The sequence below is a fragment of the Magnolia sinica genome, chromosome 12 (assembly GCF_029962835.1).
Source record: "Magnolia sinica isolate HGM2019 chromosome 12, MsV1, whole genome shotgun sequence".
Classification (NCBI taxonomy): domain Eukaryota; kingdom Viridiplantae; phylum Streptophyta; class Magnoliopsida; order Magnoliales; family Magnoliaceae; genus Magnolia; species Magnolia sinica.
This window is the reverse complement of record NC_080584.1, coordinates 15,474,065-15,480,333: the sequence shown is the minus strand read 5'-3', so window position 1 is coordinate 15,480,333 and position 6,269 is coordinate 15,474,065.

Sequence of the window (6,269 nt, the reverse complement as noted above, 5' to 3'; positions counted from 1 at the left end):
ATGATTAAGTTTATAGGATGATCTTGAGGTCGTTTGTATGATTGACATTATTCTATGGTTAAGATGAATATTATTTAGGTTGATTTATGATTTTAAAACAAATTATGGTTTGGTTTATCTTTGTACTTGGATCAATATGAGGTGTTTAGGTGTGACGTCACAAGCCTCAACGGGTAGATTTAGATAGCTAGTTGAATAATTATTGAAGGTGGAGTCCTACATTAAGAGGTAAAGGGTCAATTAGGGACAGATTAATCTTGAATCTTACGGTTATACTGTGGGTTGTCACTACCCAAGATCAGACGGTTGAGATGGGAGGTTTAATGGATTATAGGCATGGTGTGTAGAGTAGATCTTGTGTTTCCATACATATATACACTAATTAGATTTATAAAATAACATCCCATTATTGAAAAGTATAGGGTGTTACATCTGTCCCCCCCTCTCTTTCTATTATGCACCTATGTATGTATGTAGTTGCATACGGTGCAGCCTAACCGGATTAAGGCTTTAACATGTGATCCCTCACTTGTTATGGTCTATACAAGGAGGAATATAGATAGAGAAAAATAGTCTATTCCTATATCAATCTCTGGAGTTTTCCTTAGTGCGAATTTTTGTATAGTGGGAGACATATGTCTTATATTTTGTTTTCCTTATTTTAGTAAAGAAAAAAAAAATAAATCTTAATATACTATTTTATGAAATAGACACATTGTTGAACCAAGTCTTTAATTTGGGTATTGATTTTCCCTTTTCTTTTGTTGTTTTATTTTAGCTTACATTAATCACCTGCAATCAGTTTTCTGCGACAATTTGTTTTGAGCTCCAATGTATATTTTTATGCCTCTAATTTAACAGAAGTAATGAATTGGCTGGGATTTTCATTTTGTCCCATTAAATTGTAGGCTTTTAAATATCGCTTACTAGTAAATCAACTATTGTAAAAGAAAACCAAATAAATCAATGAATGGGATCAACTACTATTAGTAGAGCTGGACATCGGACCGAGTTGGATCAGATTGGGTCCAACTCAGTTTGATCCATAATCTCAATGGCCTGACCCGAACTCGATCCGATCCGGGACTGAGTCCGGGCCACCTGACTCAAACCGATCCGAATGTACATGGCCTGGTCGATCCAAGTCCGACTCGGTCAGAAAACCGAGTTGGATCGGATTGGGCACGGTTCGGATCAAGATCGAGTGATTAATACTCTGCGTCCGGGATCTTCCAATCTAGTAAATTTTCGGTGAATTGACCGTTTAAGGCTTCCCGTCAGTATCATATCAACGCTTTAGATCACTGGTTCATGTGCCACGCATGTAGATCTGAAAGCCTGAACGTAACGTATAATCTCCGTCAGAACACCGTACGAAACGCTGTTTGATGAGACAAAGGATAAGGGAAGATAGTTGAGTTATGCCACCACACGCGTGCATAACCCAGTTCTAATGTGCTAACCTAGTACACGAGAAAAATTCAATCCGTATATCAGATGAATCCTCCATGTATATGTCCTGTACCAAAAAATCAAGACTGTAGATTCATCAGGTAGGCTAAGGTGTTCGAAGAAAATAGATGCCCGTCGAATTAAGTATAGCTGTCCTTTTGTTTCATGTGATGTGGCCCACCAAGCGAATGGAGTAATCTTTACCGCAAGTTCAATTGGTGGACAGTTTGGATGTTCTGCTCATTTTCTGGATTTGCACATGTAGGCATGTGCACAGGCTGGCCCACGATGTGTGAGTGCACGCGCATGTAGGATGAGAAAACCACGTACGAGTGACTGCTCAGGAAGCAGATTGGCTGGTGTACATCACACCAGCTGTATAGTTGATGTAGTAGGTACGTGCAAAGACGAGCATTGATGCTCCTCGAGCTCCAAGTTGTAGGAACGGTTCAAAGGAGATCAAAGTTACATGGGCTCCTCCACAGGTATTTATTTATTATATTTATACCATCCATCTATTTTTAAAGATAATTTTAAAGCATTATTCAAAAAATGAATCATATCAAAAGATCATCTGAACTACACTATAACTAGTAGCGGAGATAATGATTTTCACCGTTAAACAATTTTACTTACTAATACATCCGGTCCGGATCGGATCCAATCGGATTGGATTCCGGATCGGATCAGGTCAAATCTGGTCCAATCCAAACTCGATGCGAAAAGCTTTCGGACTGGGATGGGCCTACCCGATCCATACCAATCCAAGCCGTTGGTTCGGTTCAAATTAGGCCAGATTGGGTCGTATTCACCGAATCGGGTCTAAAATACCCAGCTCTAACTACTAGAGTAAAGAGGAAAAAACTTAAAATATGCTCAAAAGTGCTTTCATAAACCACAAGATGCTTGAACAAAGATCCAACAAGTGGGCCAGCATTATGTATTCATGGCATCCAATCCGTCCATCAGATGTGTGACCTCAAGTTACTTTGGCAACCAAAACTAAGCCGGATCCAAAACTAAGGTTGATCACAACATTGGGAACAAATCGAGAGCTAACGCCTACCGTTGATTTGAATAGGGGGCCACAATGTAGTGTATCTGCAATCCAGTCCATTCAATCCATTCATCTGGCCTGGAAGTAGATCATGCCCAAAATGAGGTTATTTTGCAATTCCGGTGGGCCCCTGTTCAAATCAAAGGTTGAGCGTTCCCTCTCATCTTGTTCCCTGTGATGTGGCCTTTGTGTCGAATCAGCTTGTTTTATATACCTTAAACTAACACGAGCTCTTGAATCTTATGGACGGGTTAGATGTCGAGCATACATCACATGGGCTTCACATTAGCACGGTGCTTATGGTGGTACATTTACCACAGGAGTGCACCTAGGCCCTTATTTAAATTAACTCAGAATCCTCTACAACACATCAAAGATCTTTGGATCGCCACCGCGTTCTATATGTGAAATTCACTTTGTCCATCATCAAGTGCGCTTATTTATTCTTATCCCTGGCCTAAAAATCATCCAGATTCACAGATTAGGTGGTCCACAATCTAGGGAAACCCTTGATGGGGCACCAATCCTAGTTATCTTTCATCAAACTAGTTCATTGGTTTGCAGTATTTGAGCATATTTATGAAGTGTAATGCTCTTCCAAATAATCAGAGTTTTTCTTTGGCACACGTGTGTTAAATAAAGATCATTCATCAACAAATCGCATGTCCCACCCAATTATTCAACGTATTTATGGACTTTAATAAATGCATCAGTATATTGTTCACCATCTACAGTGGGGTTCATAAATTGGCAGTTTATTAGTGCCCGTGTATCATCCATCACACTCCCAGAGTATCAAAGTTCGAATGGGAAGCTTAGATTTCAAGCCTTAGCCTTAGTCCTTGGGCCAAGTTTAGTGTTTGCTAAAATACTGATATATGAGATTTTACTTTTTGGATCTGGGGTCATTAAAATAGTTCAATTTGAGATTATTTTTTGAGATTATTATTGTTTTTTTTCCCCATAGCCAGTGCGAACTATTGAAAGCCGGACGCGGATTCGCTACTTACAGGTTGAGTAGCGAGACTGCCACTGAAGTGACGTCACGAAGTTTTGTGGGCCCCACCATGATGTATGTTTGGTATCCACGCCGTCCATCCATCTGGAGAGATCATTTTAGTAAAGTATACAAAGAATGAGTCACATCCAAAGCTCCAGTGGACCCCACCACAGAAAACAGTGGGGAGAGTGATACCACCATTAAAAACTTCTAAAGGCCAAAAAAGTTTTCGATCAAGCTGATATTTGTGTTTTCCCTTCTTTAATGTCTTTTTTAACTTTTTAACAGGTTGGATTTCAAAAAAAATCATGGTGGCCCTTAGGAAGGTTTCAATGGTGGGCATCAATCTTTCCACTGTTTTCTGTGGTGGGGTCCACTAAAGCTTTGGATCTGCCTCGTTCTCTGGCTCATGCCTTAAAATGATATCTCCAAATAGATGGATGTTGTGGATACAACACATACATCAGAGTGGGGTCCACTGAACTTGGTGACGTCACTTCAGTAGCGAGTCTCGCTACCGAACCTGTCAGTATCTAATCCGCGTCCATTGAAACTCCCAGTCGTTGCGACTGATCAATCCTAACCAAACTGAGCTAAAAGCAATGAACGGTCAACGTTAGATGGGAAGCATGGGAAACAAGAAATATCCCATCAGCCCTCTAAAACGAAGACCAGGGGGGCCCCACCTCATCGAGTGGCTCTGGATGGACGCTCTCTCCACTTGTTTCAGGGTCCAGTTTGCATGCTGAATTTCGGTGGAGAGAATTTTGTATCATTTTCTTCCTTGCATTTGATGAGCTTTCACTAATATGCATGTCAATCAAAGCCGTCCAAATCATAGTCCCATCGCATGGTCAAAATTACACAACATGGTGATGCAAAGGAGATGATGGAGGGTCCAGATTTTGCAGGTAATGCGTTGGGTTGCAGAACCGATGGTTGAATGGACCACGGCCCAAAAACCACAATGACCGTCTAATTTTTAGTCATACAATCTACAATCAATGTAATGTTCCCCACTAAAATCATATGCCATTTTCATTCTTTACTTACCTTTTTAAGTTGCATGCCATGAACCAATGGCTAAGATGATCTAACAGCTCATAATGACCCACATAATCAATGGTCTTATAAGTGTGGCCCTCATACAAGATAGAATTCATTGTTTAAATTAAGTTGCTAGTGTAAAATCACAATGTTCTTGCTTTTACCGGTAAAATAGAATGACAGAATGATGTTTTACCAACCTTCCATATTTCACCTGCTACTACTCACCTCCTTTCATAAAGTTAATCACACAATTCTAGTGCTTTATCTACCTCCAATACCTCACCTACTTCTCCTCGTCTATTTTTTAAATATCTAGAGACACGTGTCATAGTTGAATTAGCCTATCTATTGAACTTCTTTTCATCCTTGGTTTATACTTGAAATCTATAAATAGATGCATGCATAGGCTTACATGTGAACTAAGAATTTAACATATTTAGTTGAAAGATATGAGTTGGGTAATCATTTTTTTTTTCTTTTTTTTTTTTAAAAAAAAAAACTTGAGAAATATATAGTATATTTATTTTGTATAATACCAAATTTATTTTTAGTTATAGTTGTAAGTAATAAATTTAAGATAAACAATGTTTGGTAAACATATAAAAATGAGTTGATCTTATTTTAGTTACTAGTGGATTTCTAATATATAACCACTATAAGTATGAACTTATTAATGCCAATTAAAATGGGATGAACTCATGTTTAAGCATCTACTAAATAGGGTATATAATAATTAGGGCCGTACATTAGCAGATTTAGCTCGGAAACTCACCCGAGTTCGAGCTTGCTCGAGCTCTACTCATCGAATCGAAATCAGATCGAACCAGTTCGGTGACTCGGTTACTTTGATATTGCTATTGCTCACCAAGGGTTTGATGAAATGACTCATTGAAGTGTGGCTGGTGGCAAGGAAGGTACATATATGAAATAAATACTCTTTTTTCTTCATTTTTATGTTCCTTGTAAGGTGTTTGATGAAATACCTATATGATCAGTGTTTGATGAAATACGTATATAATCACTGCTATTGTTTTGATGAAATACTTTTTCTTTTCTTGATTTTTAAGGTGCAGCTTATGTGTTTGTGAAAATGCTGCACAGGCGAACTCAACTTGATCTTGGCTCGAACTCGGACAAATTGGCTCACGCTACTGATCAAATTAAGCTGAGCTGGCCAGTCAGGCTCGAGGACCGAGCCGATCCAAGTTCGAGCTGAGGTCAGCTAGTGGCCGAGTCGAGTCGAGCTGAGCTGGGCAAAGCTTGGCTCGAATTGACTCATGTACACCTCTCATAATAATACTACCAATTTAAAATTACTTTGTTACCATCCATTAAATGGCTCACCTTTTATATGTATATTTTGTATTATGGATGCAGATAAAGGTATTTTAAAGTCGATTGAGATATTGGAGAAAACTAACAAAAGGTATACGCATATATTCTTTAAATTTTATTCATAATATCACTTTTATATTTTAGTTATATTTATCATTTGATTTTAATTTGCAATCTATTGTTCTTATTTCTATTTATACTTTATAAATTATTTATCTAATAACTTATTATTATTCAACTCATGATAAACTGCTCTCTCTCTCTCTCTCTCTCCCCCTCACTCATAAGCAGTGTCACGCCCACATAACGTATTTACACATGATGAAATGAGTATGAAACTAGTCATTGTATCATGTGGTGTGGGCAAATTGTTCT